General features: G+C 38.2%; 1 protein-coding gene across 3 annotated transcripts in view; it reads left to right on the forward strand.

Annotated features, from left to right (window-relative positions):
- celsr1a (cadherin EGF LAG seven-pass G-type receptor 1a) overlaps positions 1–20,968 on the forward strand; it is a 142,551-nt gene that overhangs the window by 78,318 nt on the left and 43,265 nt on the right. The gene's annotated exons all lie outside the window — the stretch shown is intronic.

Raw genomic sequence — 20,968 nt, forward strand, 5'->3', positions numbered from 1 at the left:
TGGAGTGGTCTGCTTACCATCTCTAGGCCTGCAGCAGGTCTCCACGTGCCTGGGTCGCCCTTCTCAGAAGCCTTCCTTGGGTTCTTGGTGGCGGGTTGTGAGACGGGGGGCGTCTGCTTCCTGCGGGTGGCTCCACGCTGGGCCAGGCCAGGCCGCTGGCGACGAGCAGACGGGGTGCGAGATCTTGATCCACACTGGGGCAGGATATGCTGAATAGCCTCTGTCTGCTTCTTAACCGCCAAGAACTGCTGGTCAAAGTCCTCGACGGTGTCGCCAAATAGGCCGACCAGGGAGACAGGGGCATCAAGGAACTGTACCTTGTCAGCCTCCCTCATCTCGACCAAGTTGAGCCATAGGTGGCGCTCCTGGACCACCAGGGTGGACATCGCCTGCCCGAGAGTCCGCGCCGTGACCTTCGTCGCCCGGAGGGTGAGATCGGTCGCCGAGCGCAGCTCCTGCATCAATCCCGGGTCAGAACTACCCATGTGCTGTTCTCTTAGCGCCTTGGCTTGGTGCACCTGCAGGAGAGCCATGGCATGCATGGCGGAGGCGGCCCGTCCCGCAGCACCGTAGGCCTTAGTCACCAGAGACGACGTAAACCTACAGGCGCTGTAAAGGAGTCTTGGGCGGTTCCACCAGGTGGCGGTGTTTTGCGGGCACAGGTGCACCGCAACCGCCTTAATCACCTGGGGAATAGCCGAGTACTCCCTGGCAGCCCCACCGTCGAGGGTATTGAGAGCGGAGGAGCTCAGAGACCAGGTCCGGGCAGTGAAAGGAGCCCGCCACCACCTCGTGAGCAATCGTCAAGCCCGACGCTTGCAGCTGCCTGGGCAAGCATAGCCGCCAGCTCCGCGTCGGCCTGCAACTGGGCGACCGCACCCAAGGTAGGAGTCCAGTCGAGTCCTCAGTGTCAGATTAGACCAGCCCGCTCTCCGATGCTGCAATCGCGAGCTCATCCACTTCGCGAGCGCCGAACGAGTTTGCGAACTCGCCCTGAGATGAGCCAGCGGTCTCATCCCAGAACTTGACCAGGGCAAACGAGCATACTGGGGAATGGGAGATCTGTGGGGAGTTACCCGGCGGAGCGGCTCCCATTGGGGTCCCCAAATTGCCCCCAGTGCTAACCGACGTGGCCTCAAACCCGTAGGTAGAAGGACAGTTTGTATTTATTTATATATATTTATGGTATGCTAATAGAGTGTCTTTTTCACTGTATTCAAATTTGCATTCATAGTAACACTGTTTTGAACCCTATTATTCCACCCCCCCCCCCCCCCCCCCCACCAAATATATTATATTTTGTTCAGTACTGAAATATCCAAAAAGTAGTAAAAATAGTGCAGTCTAAACACAAAACCACTATTTTACATAATATCTGTGGGTTGTGTATTTTAATGCTTATTAGAGCACCACATTGTTAGCTTAGCATCATACTAATACCAACTCTATGGTAATACATTTTGAGACAATGTGTGTTGCTGTATTTACAGTGATTGTGCACAGTGCAGTTCTTACAGCTAATTTCAGACCTTTCAGTTTTCCCACGGCTTAGTGCTGGATTCCAGCATTAGTACTCATTGCATGCTGGATATATAGCACAGACACTAATTTAAATTCCCAGACATCTCCATACAGCTGTAACTATTATTTACACATGTGTCTGAGTAGTGTTTGAAAGACACATGTAAAGATATATTTGTATACTGTATATATACAATATAAATATACTATATATATATATATATATATATATATATATATATATATATATATATATATATATATATACAGTATGTAATTGAAAGATTTCTTGCTTTTAAAGAAAATCCGTGGGTTTATAAAACAGGCAAACACAAGACATATTATTTCAAGGCTTTATTTCTGCAGCAATTTTAAGAATACTGATCAAAGCACAATGGCTCACATATCAGCTTAACTGAAAACAGAACTCCACTGGGAAAAATTCCTTAAGTGTAAGGAATAAGACTTAAGAGGAACCAAGGCTCAAAAGGAAGTCTTTGGTCAGTATACTAGAATGCTAACTCAAAGACCATTAGTCTTAATAATTCACCTAATAAACATAGTTGCACAATATTGTTGGTAAAGTGAGTGGATTTGGGGTTTGTGGGATCAGGGGGCATCTGGACCGCTCAGCAGAGCTGGAGATGGCAGTGGCAGGCGGGTGAGCAGCATGCAAGTCAATGGAAAGAGCTCAGGTTTAATTTAGCACGGGGATCAAGTGAGCTGGGTGTGACCGGAGCGGGCAGGTTTATTGGGAGGTCATGAGCTACAGACACTGAAAAATTTTCAGTTTGTGGAATTTTACATGAACTGCCTTTTCTATTTTTGTATATACATTATGTTGAAATAATTAGTGTTTGTTTTAAAAAGTTTTTATAAATTAAATTACTTTATAACTCTCATAAATGTACTGTAAATATATGACATTAAAGAAACAACTTGGCTAAAAAAAAAACTGTTGTAAAATAAAATATACTCTATGTACTTAAAGGTTAAGTGTGTATTTTCTGTGCCACTAGTTGCACCAAGCAGAATTGGTCAAATAATGACGGTTTTCACTCCCCCGTCTACACATTACTGTATGTTGTCCTACAATGGTTCATAGATACTATAGAGTGATGATTCAAGCAACAAACTCAAAAATGTACAGTTCTGTGACTGTACGTTTTAACTGTGTTTTATTTTTTTGGAGCTTATACACCAAATACACATACAAACTAACTCAACTAGCTAAACTAAACCTATTTAAAAATATTAGTCACATGGCAAAGTGCTTGAATTTGATGGTTATTTTAAGGAGGCAGGACTGTTATGCTTTAGTAAGCAGGTTTTGGAACCTTTAAAGCCAAAGGTTATCAATACTGACATCTCTGTTAAATGTTATTGTGCATTGGAGCTGATTTTACTAGAGTCTGCTGCTACTGTAAGAGGCTTACTCACATCTGTGGGGTTGAAGGGCTTCATCATACGTTCTAATGGCCGCTTTCTCTCCCCGTGGTCTACGCAGGACAGCCTGCACCTGCTGGACTCCAGTGGTGTGCTGAGCGTCCATCTGTATACCGCCTGGCTGGAGCTCACTCATAAGGAGGTACTGTACCCAGTGGCCTAGCTTAGCTCTGCGGTGGCAGTTCCTGCTTTCCCTCCGGTCTCAGGGTCCGCATTTACAAAGCGTCTCAGAGTCCCCAGGGCTGCATCCCGATCAGTTCCGTTCTTGGTTATATTGGAGACAAAGGGCAGAATTAGCAGGAGGCAATCGAATCCCGAATCAGCACCTGTAGTTTGAGAAGCTTTGTGAATTCAGGCCCAGAGCTTCTTCTTTGGCTTGGATTTGTTTTCAAATAGTTCATTAGACTGTAAACTTATGTTTACAGGATGTAAGGCATGAATACGGCACTAACAATAGATTTAGACTAACTAAAATGCTCATGCTGTTATATTTGTGCTGTGTGGTCAAACTTGTAATCTCCACTAGCTGAAGGTAAAAGCATCGACAGATTACATTGATAGGACTACTCATTTTAGTCATTTTAAGGTAGTTGTCAACTGGTTCTCAACAAAAATGGGTTGCATGTCAGTTCTGATAAGTAGGGTAAAAACAATGCTAAATGTAAATATTAAAATGGAACTAACCATATTATCGTGCAAAGTTAGGATAGCAAAATAAATTGGCTTATCAGGTTTTGTAGTTGAGGTCAAGGGCAGTGTCTCCAATCAAACTCTACGGTAATTTGGAATTCATCAGGCACTTCATAAAAATTAAGTTTATTAACGAAAATCATGAAAGAAATTACGCTATTTAAAAGAAAATACGATCATGACTACATTAAATACAGGTAAAAAAAGAAGTTTAATGGCTTATTGGCCAATCACTCCAACCCAAACAGGATTGACGTATTGTGCAGGTATCTTCTATTTTTGTTTTTCATCATAGGTCAGCTCACAGGACTATGAGAACAAGGTCTATTAATATCTGTAGGAATATTGCGTTTGTGACACCTCTTTCCCTTATGGAAACCCAGCATGTATCCACCGCATGGAAAAGGTGTTGGGATTGCATGCATGTCTCAAAGAGGGAAGTGGGACAGGATAAAGGATGGGAGACATGGAGTGAGTAGCATGTCACACCCTATAGAGGAAGGAAGAATGACATCATGACTCCCAGAGTTGGTCCCACAGACTAACATTCATTGTAAAGACCCTGAGACAGATCTCATTCTTTTATAATAAGGGTTGTCAATTTACAGTGACTTGAGAGACAGCGACCATTGACGATGCAACACAGTTGAGCTAGACTGATCTCACTGTGAATTTGGCGAAAGTAGGTTGAAAGTTCTGCTGCTGAAATTGATCTGTGCTTACCGAAATTTGAAACCACTGGCCCCAGTGGCTGAACGTGGAAGTGTTGTTGAGGTGAAATGTCCACAGTATGGCATCAAAAGTGAGTATTTGTAGTTGTAAATTATGTAACAGTCAACAGGAATGCATTATTTTATTAACCTTTCTCCCTTACCCCAACCCTTAACCTAAACCATCAGTTGAGTAAAAATGTTGTAGAGCAACAATCCAACCTCCAAATAGTGCTCACTATTGCTTATGTGAACATGATTACTTAATGATTTCCATGAGACTAGAACCCATGTCTCAGGTTGAACATAATAACTCCCTGGTTTCCACAAGACCAGAACCTATGTCTTGAAATTAACCTGATTAGTTTCTGGTATCCACGGGACTAGAAACCATGTCTCAGAGTGAATGTGATTACTTTCTGGTTTCCACAGGACCAGAACCAGTGTCTCAATTTGTACGTGATAAATTCCTGTTTTTTACAGGACCAGAACCCATATCATGGAGTGAATGTGATTATATGTTCTGGATTCCACAGGACCAATACCAATGACTCAGAGTGAACGCAATAACTCCCTGGTTTCCACGAGACCAAAACCCTTGTCTTGAAATGAACCTGATTGCTTCCTGGTTTTCATAGAACTAGAACCCATGTTTCAGAGTGAACGTGATTACTTCTTAGTTTCCATGAGACCAGAACCCGTGTTTTAGAGATTGCGCACACAACACACTATCTGTAGTGCCACAGGGAAAGGTGAATTGATGAATTGATGCAAAAATGTCTAATGGGGATGCGACTTGTCAGCAATTTGGCAGTATGGGGTTGATTTCAGGGTACATGACATTTTGAAGCAGCATGTCGATTTACCATGTGATCATGTTCTTTGAGCAGAGTTCAACTTCAACTGGTCTTGTGTAAAGAACATGTTTTAACCAACAGTACAAAAACTGCAAACTCCAGCTATTTAATTGCTAATCCTGGATTTCCTGAAACTTTTGTGTCTATTTGGCTCCAGATGAAGTAGAGAAACTTGTATCATACCTTATCCATAGAATAACGGTTTGAAGAGAATTTGTGTTTGACATTGACTCATTGGCACATTTACAGTACAAACAAGTCACTCAATCACTAAGGATAAGTCATAGCACAAAAAACATTTTCGCTTTTCTTTGTCAAAGGCTGAGTTTGAAGCTTTAAAACAGTTCCCACGTGAAGCCGGTTTTGTTATTTTACCATTGAGTCACTAATGAGATAATTGGATGACTCTGTTTGAGAAGATTATAATTATGTTAATGTAAAGATAATGACATTCTTGTCAAGAGTTATCCAGAGTGACTTGGCTGCTGATTTGGCAAGCCATACGTCATCTGCCTTCTGCTATGCAACTGCTATTCACTCCAGAGGGGTCTTGCCAGAGGAAAGTACTCGAGCTGAATGAACAATCAGGCCTGTTCAACTTCAGAACAGATCACTATGGCCTACCCATTCATTGTCTTGTGGTGTAGGTCTGATTCTGTGGTGGAAGTTTTATGCACTTTTCGAGGACCAATCAATGACTGTATCCTCATGTCTTTGTTTTTAATGCCATTAGACAATGAGAGTCTGTAGGTGTAGAGGGCACAAACATACGCTCACCAAGCACTTTATTAGGAACACTGAGGTCCTAATAAAGTACCTGACGTGGTCTTCTGCTGTTGTAGCCCATCCGCCTCAAATCCCAGGAGATCAGCAGTTACAGAAATACTCAAACCAGCCCGTTTGGCATCAACAATCATGCCACGGTCCAAATCACTGAGATCACATTTTTCCCCATTCTGATGGTTGATGTGATCATTAACTGAAGCTCCTGACCCTTATCTGCACTGCTGCCACACGATTGGCTGATTAGATAATCGCATGAATAAGTAGGTGTACAGGTGTTTCTAATAAAGTGTTCGGTGAATGTATATTCGAAAAGTTTAGGGCCTGACAATTGCATTTAATAGAACACGAAAGTGCCTGCCCACTTTTTCAGCTGCATATACCATCTATTAACAACATTAGAGCTCATGGTAGGTCTGTATTTAAAGGTTTGTATGTTAAAAATTAACTCATCTATGGTGAAAATGAATGGGATTTCTACTTCTGGAACCAGACTGTGCACTCTGTTGATGCAGTGAATCCCCTACGTTATCGTTCCAAGTGTGTAAGGAATAAAGTAGTACCTACTACCCGACTTCCCAATGGTTGACATAGTAATAACAATTTTAACGTTTTTGCATCTTGTGACTACAAAAAAAAAAGAATTTTTTTTTTTTAGCTATTTTGACCAAACTCACATTAGCAACCAGAGACACATTATTTTACAGAATTTGTTTGGAAAAATAGCATTTAAAATTGTAAACTGAAACTTTAGTGTTAATGTTGTTTTAGTGAAAGTATAGTGCTTTAGATGTATAGTTTCGACTGTCATGTTGGTTGACATTATATCGGCTATCGGTTGCGGCCCAAATTACCAAATTAGAACATTCCTACTTTTTATTCATTCGAGCTATTCATTCTTTAGCAGAACAATTTTTCACTTTCCAATTTTCCAATTAATAGTTAAGGTTTTAGTCTTGTTATGTTGCATTTTTCTTTCAGAAAGCATGTCGGCAGATCTCTATAGTAGACATATGTATATATTTGTGGTCAGGGGTTGGTCTATGAAAACACACACCAAAGTTGGTACACTTTTGCACCCAAATCAATTTAATAAGCTCACCAAGAGACAAAAACATGACGTTTCGAACTGCATGCTCTTCATCAGACTCAAATTCCACATAAGACATGCCCACATGTACCCATGAGTGCCAATCAAGAAATCACATGACAACATCATCTTAAATAGGACAAAATCTCACAATCAAAGGCACATATCAAATACTTCTAAGAACAACATAACCAAATAATTTATAAAAACATCAGAAGAATCAGAATCAGCTTTATATATATATATATATATATATATATATATATATATATATATATATATATATATATATATATATATATACACACACACACATACACATGCATACATACATAAACACATACATACATACACACAGACACACACACACATTGGTGCAGCTGTCATTATGAGGACTCTCCATAGACATAATGATTTTTATACTGTACAAACTATAGATTCTATCCCCTAACCCTAACCCTAGCCCTAAACCTATCCCTCACAAAAAACTTTCTGCATTTTTACATTTTCAATAAAACATCATTTAGTATGTTTTTTAAGCGATTTAAATTATGGGGACACTAGAAATGTCCTCATAAACCACATTTATATCATAATACACTTGTAATTACCAGCTTATAACCTAAAAAAAAGTCCTCATAAACCACTTAAACCTGCCCATACATACATACACACATACACATACGTAGTGCATACGTAATCTAAATACAAATCTGCTATATACAGTGCAATGGAATGTAATGGCAGAAGAAGTTGGATGTGTTGGATAAATATAAAGACTGGACTGTGAATTGCACATAACTATTGCTCAATGGGGCAGTTTCAACTGTTCATGAGATGGATAGCCTGAGGGAAAAACTGTTCCTCTGCCTGACGGTTCTGGTGCTCAGAGCTCTGTAGCCAGAAGGCAACAGTTCAAAAAGGTAGTGGGCAGGGTGAGTGGGGTCCAGAGTGATTTTTCCAGCCTTTTTCCTCACTCTGGAAGTGTACAGTTCTTGAAGGGGGGCAGGGGGCAACCAATAATCCTCTCAGCAGTCCGAGCTGTCCTTTGTAGTCTTCTGATGTCCGATTTCGTAGCTGCACCAAACCAGACAGATATTGAAGTGCAGAGGACAGACTCAATAACCGCTGAGTAGAACTGTATCAGCAGCGCCTGTGGCAGGTTGAACTTCCTCAACTGGTGAAGGAAGTACAACCTCTGCTGGGCCTTTTTTACAGTTGAGTCAATGTGGGTCTCCCACTTCAGGTCCTGTGAGATGGTAGTGCCCAGGAACCTGAATGACTCCACTGCTGCCACAGTACTGTTTAGAATGATGAGGGGGGTCAGTGTTGGGGTTTTCCTCCTAAAGTCCGCAATCATCTCCACCGTTTTGAGCGTGTTCAGCTCAAGGTTGTTTTGACTGCACCAGACAGCCAGCTGTTTAACCTCCCTTCTGTATGCAGAGTCATCGTCATCTCGGATGAGTCCGATGACAGTGGTGTCGTCTGCAAACTTCAGGAGCTTGACGGAGGGGTCCTTGGTGAGGCAGTCATTGGTGTAGGGAGGGAGAAGAGTAGTGGGGAGAGCACACATCCCTGCGGGGCACCAGTGCTGATTGTACAGGTGTTGGAAGTGAATTTCTCCTGTCTCACTAGCTGCTGCCTGTCCGTCAGAAAGCTGGTAATCCACTGACAGATAGACGTGGGAACAGAGAGCTGGTGTAGTTTAGTCTGGAGTATAGCTGGGATGATGGTGTTGAAAGCAGAACTGAAGTCCACAAAAAGGATCCTTGCATATGTCCCTGGTCTGTCCAGATGTTGCAGGATATGATGCAATCCCATTTTGACTGCATCCTCCACAGACCTGTTAGCTCGATAAGCAAATTGAAGGGGATCTAGAAAGGGTCCAGTGATGTCCTTCAGGTGGGCCAACACCAGTCTCTCAAACGATTTCATGACCACAGACGTCAGGGCGACAGGTCTGTAGTCATTAAGTCCTGTGATTTTTGGTTTCTTTGGGACAGGAATGATGATTGATCATACTCAGACATACAAAAACAAAATATATCAATATAAAAGTAAAAATGTAACACTGAAGCATTTACTGTATATGACATTGGTCATGTTGCACATAATAACACCCTCAGTAAAAAAACAACTTCCCCTGTATGAGGGTGGTTAAAAGTTTTAGTTTTATAAGTAAAGTTGCACTGTTGGCAACTTCCACACTTGCCAGGTGGCACTTCATTGAAAAAATGAGAGGCAGATGGAGGAGGTGGCAAATACAATGGTGTGTCTTATGTGTAATTGAAATCTGATTAAGAGCATGTAGCTTTAAACATTCTATTTCTTTGTGTGTGCTGACTGTCTTCATAGATATATTTAAGTTGTGCACCTGCATCAAAACATTTTTAGGAGGTGTGTGTTTTCCAAACATTTTGAAGGTTTTGGTCTACTCATACCTCTCTGAAAAGAACTTTTTATCATGTGACATGAATATTAGGTAACATGTTCACTGATGCAAAGTGGACAGCACGTGAAATAAGAGAAGGTCATGTACCTGCTCGCCTTTTCCTTCTGAAAGGTGAGTTTGACGAATTAGAAGAGCAGTGCGGGACAAAAGCACACATCCATCTCTTTTTGCTCTGGATGAGGACCGAGCATTGATAAATGGGATATGTTATTGAGACACATGGCTTCAAAAGTGTTCCTCTTGTCCCGTAGGCCAGCCGACAACACCGTTTTGTGTGTATGTCCTTAGGGTGTATGTGTGTGTGAACCTTGGCCAGATCCCTTGAATTATTCACAGTTCTAGGTTTACAGTGCCAGAGGGTGGGTGAAGTAATGCTGTTTAAGGACAAAGAAGGAGATCGATGTGACAAATACACCCCCTCCTGTATGACATTCACACACAAATTGTACTACGACACCTGCTCCACACACAATTCCTTAAAAGAGAGAGAGAGGTAACAAAAAAGTTTCCTCAGTATAACCCAAATAAAACGTTGTCTCCCGCTGGACATACTGTATAGTTAAAAACAACCAACAACAACAACGACTGTCCTGTTCTTTGTTCTCTCAGCTGTGTGTTTCCTGAAACACTTAGCACCCCTACGGAAAAATATATATACTATATATATATATATATATATATATATATATATATATATACAGTATATATTTGTACAACCCCAATTCCGAAAAAGTTGGAACAGTATGAAAAATTCTAATAAAAACAAAAAGGAGTGATTGGTAAATTATATTCACCCTTTGCTATATTGAAAGCACTACAGCTACACATTATATGATGTTTTACCTTCTGAATTGCATTGTTTTTTTTTTTTAAATGTATAGTAATTTCAAATCAGATGATTGCAACACGCTCCAAAAAAGTTGGGACAGTCGACTGTTTACCACTGTGAAACATCACCATTTCATCTAATAACACTTATTAAGCATTTGGGCACTGAAGACACAAGTTTGTTAAGTTTAGAAAGTGAAATTTTCCCACATTTATTCATTTTGCAGGTCTTTAGCTGCACAGTTGTACGGGGTCTTCATTGCCGTACGGTGTACTTCATAATGCACCACGCATTCTCAATTGGAGACAGGTCAGGACTGCAGGCAGGCCAATCTAGCACCCGCACTCTCTGCTTACACAGCCATGCACTTGTAATCCAGGCAGTATGTGGTTTGAAGTTGTCCTACTGGAAAATGCAGGGATGTCCCTGGAATAGAAGGTGCTGGATGACAGTAGATGTTGCTCCAAAATTTTTACATACCTGTCTGCATTCATGGTGTTCTCACAGATGTGCGAGTTACCCATGCCATGGACACTGACACACCCCTGGCCCATACAGACACTGGTTTTTGGACCTGATGCTGTTAACAGCTTGGATGGCCCTTTTCCTCTTTGGCCCGGATAACACGACGGCTTTGTTTTTTAAAAAAAAAATTTAAAATATGTGGACTCTTCAAATCCAAAAAACACAGTTCCACTCTTCTACTTTCCATCTAAGATGAGACCGAGACCAGAGAATTCAGCAGCACTTCTGGACAGTGTTGATGTATGGCTTCTCCTTTACATAGTAAAGTCTTAACTTGCATCTGTGGATGCAGCGGCAAGTGGTGTTGACTAACAAAGGTTTACTAAAGTTATCCCAAGCCCATGTTCATGATATCCATTACAGATGAATGCTGTTTTTTAAAACAGTGATGTCTAAGGGATCAGAGATCACGCACATTCAGAAATGGTTTTCGTCTTGCCCTTTACACACCGAGATTTGACCATATTCCTTGAATCTTTTAACTATATTGTGCACTGTAGAGGGTGAAATGCCCAAAATCCTTCCAATTTGTCTTTTGGGAACATTGTTCTAAAGTCTCGAATGATCCTTGCTCTTGAAGGACTAGGCTGTTTTTGGAGGCTCCTTATATACTATGACATGATTGCCTCACCTGTTTAACATCTCCTGTTTCACATCACCTTGTTATTTCAACTCGTCAAATGTTATTAGTCTTAAATTGCCCCTGTCTGAACTTTTTTGGAGTGTGTTGCAATCAACTGATTTGAAAATACTGCACATTTTCAAAAAACAAGGAAATTCACAAGGTAAAACATTATATAATGTGTAGTTGTAGTGTTTTCAATATAGCAAAGGGTGAATATAATTTACAAATCACTTCTTTTTGTTTTTATTAGCATTTTTCATACTGTCCCAACTTTTTCGGAATTGGGGTTGTGTATGTACAGTGTATATATATATATATATATATATATATATATATATATATTTTATATATCCTTTTCTGACAAGGGAGTACTACTATGATGTACTATGATGTACAATATAAATAATATATAATTTTATCACATTGTGGTAATAAGAATTGGGGATTATTAAAATGTGCGTAACTGTCAAAAAAATATTTTGAAAAATCTAAATGTCCCTAAAATAGGCTTAATTTTCTGTATCCATATAGAAATATTTATTATGTTTATTATTACTATTATTTTTACAGTATATATACGTATGTTTTTTTATTTTTATCAAAGGAATCACCATTTAACCAAACAGCCATTGTTGCAAAATATATTACAAATGTTTTAAAAAACATCCAAATGTTTAATAATACAGTAACAATCTAGTTTCAAATAATCAAGTCATGTTTTCCATACAATCCTTGACTAAATATACATAAGCAAGAATTATATTTAGTCATTTTTATTCATATGCACCAATATAACAATAGATAGTAATAAACAGCAATATTTACCTACATATATCTTTTACTGAAACATTTAAAAATGTACAATGCCACATAGTGACTCCTGTGAACATACAGTATTTAACAAATGACACAAACGAATTGGTGATTCACTGAAACAGACAGTTCAAAAGAACTGATTTACGAAACATTGAATCAAGCCCCAAATGTGTCTGCATTTTAATGAGGTTAAAATCAGAGACACTATTAAAATATCTAACTTAACGCTCTCATACAAATGAGTCACTATACAAGGAGTGGTGCGAAACTTGTTAACTGGCATGGTCTATAGGAAAGTTAATGTAAATAAAAAGCACACTGAAAGCATTGCAATATTCGCAATGCGGCTTTTTATCTTCAATCAAAATAATATCAAATATATCATAAACATTTAATAAATACCACCCAACCCTACTGTACACACTACATTCACACTCCAACATACATGCATTCACAACTCTGAGAAAGTTGCCATACAGTCAGTATATTTCTTGAGTGTAAGATGACTCTATCATTAGTTTTTTTTTCATGTTGTTTTCATAGTTTCGTGTGTAATTCAATCCATTGATTGACAATCTGCTCTAATCCCACATAACACAGTTGTCTTCCTGTCTTAACTGACAGACCAGTGGCAGCTTGTGCAGATTTATCTGAAAGACGAGCAGGTTTACCTGAACGCCACAGCTTCCACACAACCGTTAGTGTCAAACCTGAGCCCAATCAGCCCCTCTGGGGAAAACACGGGCGATATAGAGCCGTTTACACTCATGTTCTCCTGTACTGACTTGTGTTAGCAGTCCAAACACTGAGATGTTTTGAGGAGGAGATTTTAAATGTAGACTCAGGGCACACTCACATATCTTTAATTGATTTTTACTCTTATATGTGTAGTACATTGGCTGGGCTGGACAGTACATGTCCAGAACAGATCATTTGAGAATGTGAAACTCAAGAAGCTGGCTCATAATAGACACATTGGCGGAGCCTTAAGACATGATTGAGATCTCTGTACATAAGCTATCAAATGTATAATGTGTCCAAACTGTTTTTCTTCCTTTTGTAAGTTTTGTGTAGTTGTGCCAACTTTTTAAATCTCTTAATAAATTCAAGGGGCCATATTCAATATTCACTTTTTAGTGGTATTTGCTGTGGCACTATGCTATGGCTGTGGCAGGCTATGACTTACATAAAATGTAAAAATCTTTCAACATTTTATTTTATTTTACTTGAAGTCCACTTATAATGCTAGTTATAACATTATGACATATATATAACATTTTTTGACACCAAAAAAGCTATTTAGTTCAGTCATGACAATTCTCATTTTACAATTAGACATACATTCAATCCCAGTGAAGCAGCTCTAGACAGGTGTTGCTGAGGAGGAGGTTTTCAGAGAGAAAACTCTCGCAGTGTGCTACAGTGAAACCGGCTTACCTGCAAACATCTGTGGCAATTCAAGGGTTAGATAAAGAGGGAGTGCGCTTGTTGATTGGCTAAAAGGTTATATGCCAAAGGACCAATATTATTGGTCCATGAAGTTTGCAATGTGATTGGCCAATGGATTACATGTTCAAAGGATCTATCAGTTTGCACCATGTAGAGTTTTACGACTGAACTCAGTCATTTTTATGACCATTATCCACCCGTTCTCTGACCTTTAGAATTACACAACCTTATTGCTACTGTACCTTTAAGACTTCTATATGTAAATGATTATGTTAATGCCCTTATGATTGTGATGTCATGACCATGATAGTTGTATTTGCCATTTATTTTCAATGAATGTTCTGAATGGACTTAAAGGGGGAGTTTTGCATTGTGAGCGAAAGAGTACGTCTACATAGTATTTAAAAAAAATTATAATTCAAATGAGCAAGAAAAATCCTGTTTTCCATGATATAACCACATTAAAAGCTGAAAATAAAGGTATGTGCATGCCTGCCTCTCTCTAGCTCTCTCTCTGTCTCTCTCTCTCACTCTCATGACCTCGTCTTCTGTCATGATCTGTTGGGATCAAGTGCATTGCCATGGCTCCAGCAAGCACTCCATCCCAAGAGACGGGTGTGTGGAGGTGATGGGGGAGTTTTCAACTCTCCAGAGAGAGAGAGAGAAAAACCAAGAGAGAAACTAAACTAAGCCCTCTTACAACTGTATATTTAAACCTATGTTCTTTAACAAAGGCTTGGTAACAGAGAAAGCTTAATCTCAGTATATCAACTGAACTCAGAGCACAACTATCACTTTATAAACAGGTATTTACGTACGCATCAAAATTGTTAATATTCTAAATACTGGCCAAGTGGACCCCATCCAATACATCCATCCATCCATTCATCTTCTATAGTTGCTTGTCCTATGCTGGGTCACGGGTAGTGCTGGAGCCTATCCCAGCTGTCTCGGGCCGAAGGCAGGGAAATACTCTGGACAGGTCCATCACAGGGCAACACACACAGACATACACATTCACACTCACTCACACCTACGGGAAATTTAGAGTCTCCAATTAACTTAACCTGCATGTCTTTTTGGACTGTGGGGAAAACCGGAGCCCCATCCAATACCCTCATTTAAAAATACATGGCTGACACTTTCTGTCAAACAAAGGCATCGAGAAGTTTAAAGGAAAGCAAAATAAAGTAAACGATCATGTTGATATATGGAGAAACAATGTGCCTGATGAATTGCACATGCAAAATGAGGTCTGCTAATTTTTATCACCTGATTCATTAAAGAAATTTTATAAATCACACTGTTTCGCAAACACACCCAGCAAAGTATAGCTAATCGCAGTTGCGTCGTAAATACCAAAATACTCCCAGAAAATTTCTGAAAGACATTGAACTGTAAAATTTTCAGACCACGAACTTGAGGTCCTTACACACAATGTTCAACAAAATGTGAAAAAACTTTGCCTGGCAAGCGCATTGTAAATTGGGTCAGGCAAATAGTGCTGACTTCTCTAAATCTGGCGGATTCTATAGTGAGCCTCGTTTGCATACGAAAAGAATGCCAGTGACTAATTTAATGTTGAAGTGTGTCTTTTTGTCTATGTTAAAATAAAGAAAAATAAAGAAAATACACACTTGGACTGGAATCCAGAAACAGGAGGTTTTCGATTGCCTGAGAAATATAGTATCCTTTATATAAACACATGCAAAAGCTTGTAATGATGGGAGAAAGACAAGTGTAGATATCTACTTGTAAATTTAGTTGTTGAACCAGTTTAGAGCTGCAAGGAGCCCTCATAATCTCAACATCAACTGTCTTCTCTCCCAGGAGTAGACTAAAACCAGATCCCACATCTGCAGAGCTGGATAAAATCTCTTGCATTAGTCCGGCTCGCTGCCTTATCACATAGGGGAGAAGTTTGGGTGATGACTATGCAAAAAATGACAAAACCCACTCTATCTGAATCACAGCACATTTGCTCACAGAAAGATCAATGTCCTTTTGAGACAAGTCAGGTTACTCTGTGGCCATCTTGGTAATGCCTCCGGGTAGCTATTTCCAGTCATGCTACACCTTGAATGGGGAAAGACAGAAATCTCCAAAACTGTTGCTTAAGATTACATTTCAATAATATTTTAAAGCATTTACCAGATAAGGGAATTCGACAATTGTACTGCATTTTAACGATAACTGCAAAATAAAAATGGAAAAAACAGTGGAACTCAGTTAAATGCATTTTCATTGGTGGCCAAAATACGGGACGTCCTGGCTAATATGGGACAGTTTGCACCACAATACGTCCCTATATGTATTCTAAAATTTGAAACCTTTAAACAACCAGCCTTCATTAAACACGAAAATGCCACTAGGTAGCAATAATACTAGACGGGCCATAACATTTTTAAACTGTAATAATCTTGCCTCATACTGAGCATTACGATTGATCCCATTCATTTTTTATACAAATGTTCCATCTCATTCTACTTGTAATAAAAATGCTATAACTGAAGAACACTGTATATCCAGTGTTTGAATGTGCAGATGGTTTGGGTAGCTCTACTATGTTGCAGCCTGAGGTGGAAACCTCACACAAGTAGGCACCTGCCATTGTCAGAAGCCAGAGGATGCATGGAATGCAGCCAGATGCTGAGATTTGAGGGTGATTGAGATACTGATAGATAGTGAAACAATGGTGGTTAATATTAATGTTATGTTAAATCAAATTTTCGTACCCAAAATCACCACATTTCCCAACAAAACACTTGATGAAGCCTCTGGTCTCCATTAAGAAAGAATGACGGTTTGTGTTTCACCGTCACAAAAACCACAGAGATGGTACCTGCCCAAACAGGACACTTGTTTTCTGTTCCGTCTGTGCCGTGTGGCAAGCGGCCAAAACCACCAGAGGCCTGGAACTACCCCTAACAAGCGCACTGCTAGTGTGGTTGCAACCTCACTGGAGCGATTTATAAACCTCCACTGTTTTCACAATGAATGAACACAGGAAAAGTCGATTAAGCAGTTCAAAGTGGGATTAGTGATATTTAGGCTAACAGGTTTTAGTCTTTCAACGTCATATGTCTGTTGAATTGTAACTGCTTTTATTATAGTTTTGCAAAATGGTAACATTGTCAAAAAAACAGCTATGGAAGTGTAGCTTTGTGCTTGTAGGTAATGTAATCTTGTTTAGACACAGAACTTTTAGTTTAAGTCTGTTGGTCATTTTACACCATGCAAAAGAGCAAACGAAGGTAATCTGACTCAAATTGCAGCCGGACACCACAATAACTTAACGCTCATCTTAAACTAAACCGTTGGAAAGAAATTCAAAACTGAGATCTCTTTAATATCTCAATTGTTTCTTGTAGAAAACAGTCAGATCAAAGAGCAAATTGGAGACTTTTTGAAGACCTAACATCTAAATAATGTCTCAAATTTAGAATAATGTCTCAGATAACTGTGCTCACATTTGCTACGACACCAGAATCCGCAATAAAAAGTCAATATAAACTCAAAAATTCTCAGCACATTTTTCCAAAACCAAATTATCTGAGCTATGTTATCCACATACTTTTATAGCTCTATATTCTTACTTTATGTCAGCAATTGTCTCATTTGTGTCTAATGTGTCTATTTTATTTCTCTCAATTAATTTTTGGAGAAACATCTGAGACAAAGTTGCTTCTTAAATAACTGAGACCTCCATAAAGTCTCCTGAGCTTTAAAAGAGCAACATCTGATCAATAATATTTTCGCCTGAGAACACACCTTTTGGAAAAAATACAAATGTATAAAATGTATTTGCTAAATGGAGCACAAAATATGTGATACAAATAATATCGCTATAGCAAGGTATAATAACAGGTAGTTAATTACAGATGTTTGAAATCCACAGAGTTGTAGGCCAGAGGTCAGTCTGCCAATATAATGTTACCTATTCTGTCTCATTCATCAAATCATGAACTGTGTCTCATCTCTGGTTCTTGTGATTTTTCGGATGGTGGCTTTGAGAAAAACAGTGCTGTACTACAGTGTTTGGCAGCTGGAGTGTTGTTATTCTACTGCTCTAATTAAGAGGCCAGATAAATGAGTTGGTGAAATCAAGCAGCGTGAAGCTCAGCTCTAAATCAAAGCCAGCAGGGAGAACACACTTGACCCTGACTGTTGTTAAACTTGTTGTGCTGTACGGTACAAGGCACACAGTTATTACATTCTGACACAGTCAGGTGATCACTGTTGAACCTCGCAAATCATAGTTGCAATGGTGTTTATGCCAAACAGCAAGTGTACGTTTTTCACTTGTTTGCAGTTGATAAAGACCGTACTGAATGGGCCTAATTTGTGGATTACAAGCAGAGTGAATTTTGGTGTAAATTGTTCTCACATAAGTTGAATGAATGGTTTTATGAACAGCTTGTGTACAAATGTGTTCTCTGTGCCAAAATGTCATGAATGAGGCCAAATGTGTTCTAAAAAAAAAATTTTAATTCTCAGTTTCAAACATGATCTTACTGTACAAAACTGTTAACAACCATATTAACACATTTGGTAAAACAGAAGGCCACATGATGACTTAAAGTTCATCAAAAGTGTCTCTTCCTGAAGCAATAGCTAATAAACATGTAAAGACACTGCACAGTGTTACCCATGCAAAGAAAAAACACCATCATGGTAACACATGTGACATTAAAGTAATGCAAGAAACATTAACTAAACAACATTAAATGTAACATAAAACACGAACATCAAAAGTAAGCAGTCGAACTATTTAAATAAAATATAATCAAATGGGAACAGCCTAGTATTGATTTTCACTGTAATTGTAAAAATTGGTTACCATTAAAGTAAATTTAAAGTAAAAAAATGTGTACGTGTGTACATATACTGTGTGTGTGTGTGTGTGCATGTATATATATATATATATATATATATATATATATATATATATATATATATATATATATATACTGTATATATACACATATATACTGTATACACACACACACACATATATATATATATATATATATATATATATATATATATATATATATATATATATATATATATATATAGTCTTGTTAAATAAATTATCATTTTTCACAGTATGTGGTAAGGTAACTGATTAACCAATTACCATTGTTTTTACTGTTGTATTCTTTTCCCCATAAAGTAAAAAAAATAAAAAAAATTACAATGTGGGTATTAAATGCAAAATAATGCTTGTTATAAAATAATGCACATTTTGCCAGATTTACTGTAATTTTACAGCAATTACAAAAAAGTGCTACAAATTTCAAATTTTTATATCTACATTTCATTTCAAATATATAAAAATTTACTATCAAATTTAAATCTAAATCTTAAATATAAATGTAAATCTGAAATCTAAATAGAAATGATAAATAAATGTTAACTTAACAAGTTAATATAAGGTAATATAAGTTAATTAATTAGTTAAGTTAAGTTTTTGGAGAAAAAGTGGTTAAAAAGGTGCAGTTATAAATGCATATTTTTATAGCTACACTTGATTCTATATATTAAAAAAATAACTATTACATTTATTACCTATGAAATATTAATAACTATTAAATCTAAATGTAAATCTGATATCTAAAATATTAAAATCTTAATATTTTGAGAAATAGGTCAAATATATAGAGATGGTAAATAAATGATTTTAGATTTACATATAGATTTATTATTATTTTCTAAAATATTTATTAAACCGTAAATGTATACAAATTGGATATTTGTAAACTGCACTTTTGTTTGTAAAATTATTATTTTGAACAATCTGACAAATGTGGGCAGTTTTTTTGTAACATGCTATATTTTATGTTTACACATACACATGGGTCATCTTTGCATGTTAAGAGCTGGCAATATGAATGAGTAGTGGTGCACACCAAGTTTCAAAAAATGCATAAAAATGAGTATATTCAAGTGATTCCAGACTGATTATGGGCCATATTTATATTTTCAAAGCACCCTGCATGAACAGAGATATCCATCTGAATAATATCTGACGCCCTCATATCCTGTTCATAACAGGCCAAATAAATAAAGCAAAATATACCTAAAGAGTGTGTTGCTGTCTGCCTGGCTTCGCTGTTCAAGGACAGGCTCCTATTTTAAGATCTTTGACACTGTTTTTGTCTGCTTCGGTCCCCAGATGGGGTTTGTCTCTGTGACCACGCCCTGTTGCTTTCAGAACACTTCCATGAGAAACGGATCAAATATGCTCACGACCACGACCAGTAAGAAAACTATAAAAGAAGTGAGATTTGATATTATCTAAACAAAGTCTAAATGGAGGTCTTTAAGTGGTTTAGGCTGAATTAATTGCAGAAGCAGAATGTTTGAGGAATATCAATACAGTAATGCCTTGCAAGCACTGTAAAAATAGATCTAAATTTTGCCGTGTTTAGACAGCAGGTAATGGAAACTCTAAATGTGTTTTGTACCGTAGAAAAGAGTCACTTCTGTAGGAGTGGCGGTGGTAGTTTAGATAACGCTGCTTGCCAGTGGAAAGTGAACTCACTCACGCGTCACTCTCTCTGTCTCTTCAACCTTTTCTCTTGCAATCACTCGCTTACCGTACACAGTAAACACAATCAGACAGGTGGCCCGCATCTGCCCTGAGCCAGGTGTGTAGAGCAAACACAGGGCGCATAGATATCTCCTGTAAACAGCTTTGATCTGTGTATGGATGCATGCATGGCTGCACACACTTCTGTAAACATCCTCTATGAATCATCTTTACATTAAGAAAATATGTCCTTAAGTATTAAAGAGTGATATCTTTTAAATGTCTGAAAAGATTTCTGCTTCTCAGATTTATTTTTCCATCAGTGAACAATGACTTTTTATAGCATTTATTTATCTTGGTTAATGTTATTTAATCAGAATACTATTGTTAATTGTTAGTTCATGTTAGTACATATTGTATTAATTAATGTTAACATATGCAACATTTAATGCACATGTAAATGTATTATTATATGTAGAATTTAAGATTAAAGGGATAGTTCACCCAAAAATGAAAATTCTCTCATCATTTACTCACCCTCATGCCATCCCAGATGTGTATGACTTTCTTTCTTCTGCAGAACACAAATGAAGATTTTTAGAAGAATATCTCAACTCTGTATGTCCATACAATGCAAGTG

Source organism: Myxocyprinus asiaticus, chromosome 47 (genome assembly GCF_019703515.2).
Source record: "Myxocyprinus asiaticus isolate MX2 ecotype Aquarium Trade chromosome 47, UBuf_Myxa_2, whole genome shotgun sequence".
NCBI lineage: Eukaryota > Metazoa > Chordata > Actinopteri > Cypriniformes > Catostomidae > Myxocyprinus > Myxocyprinus asiaticus.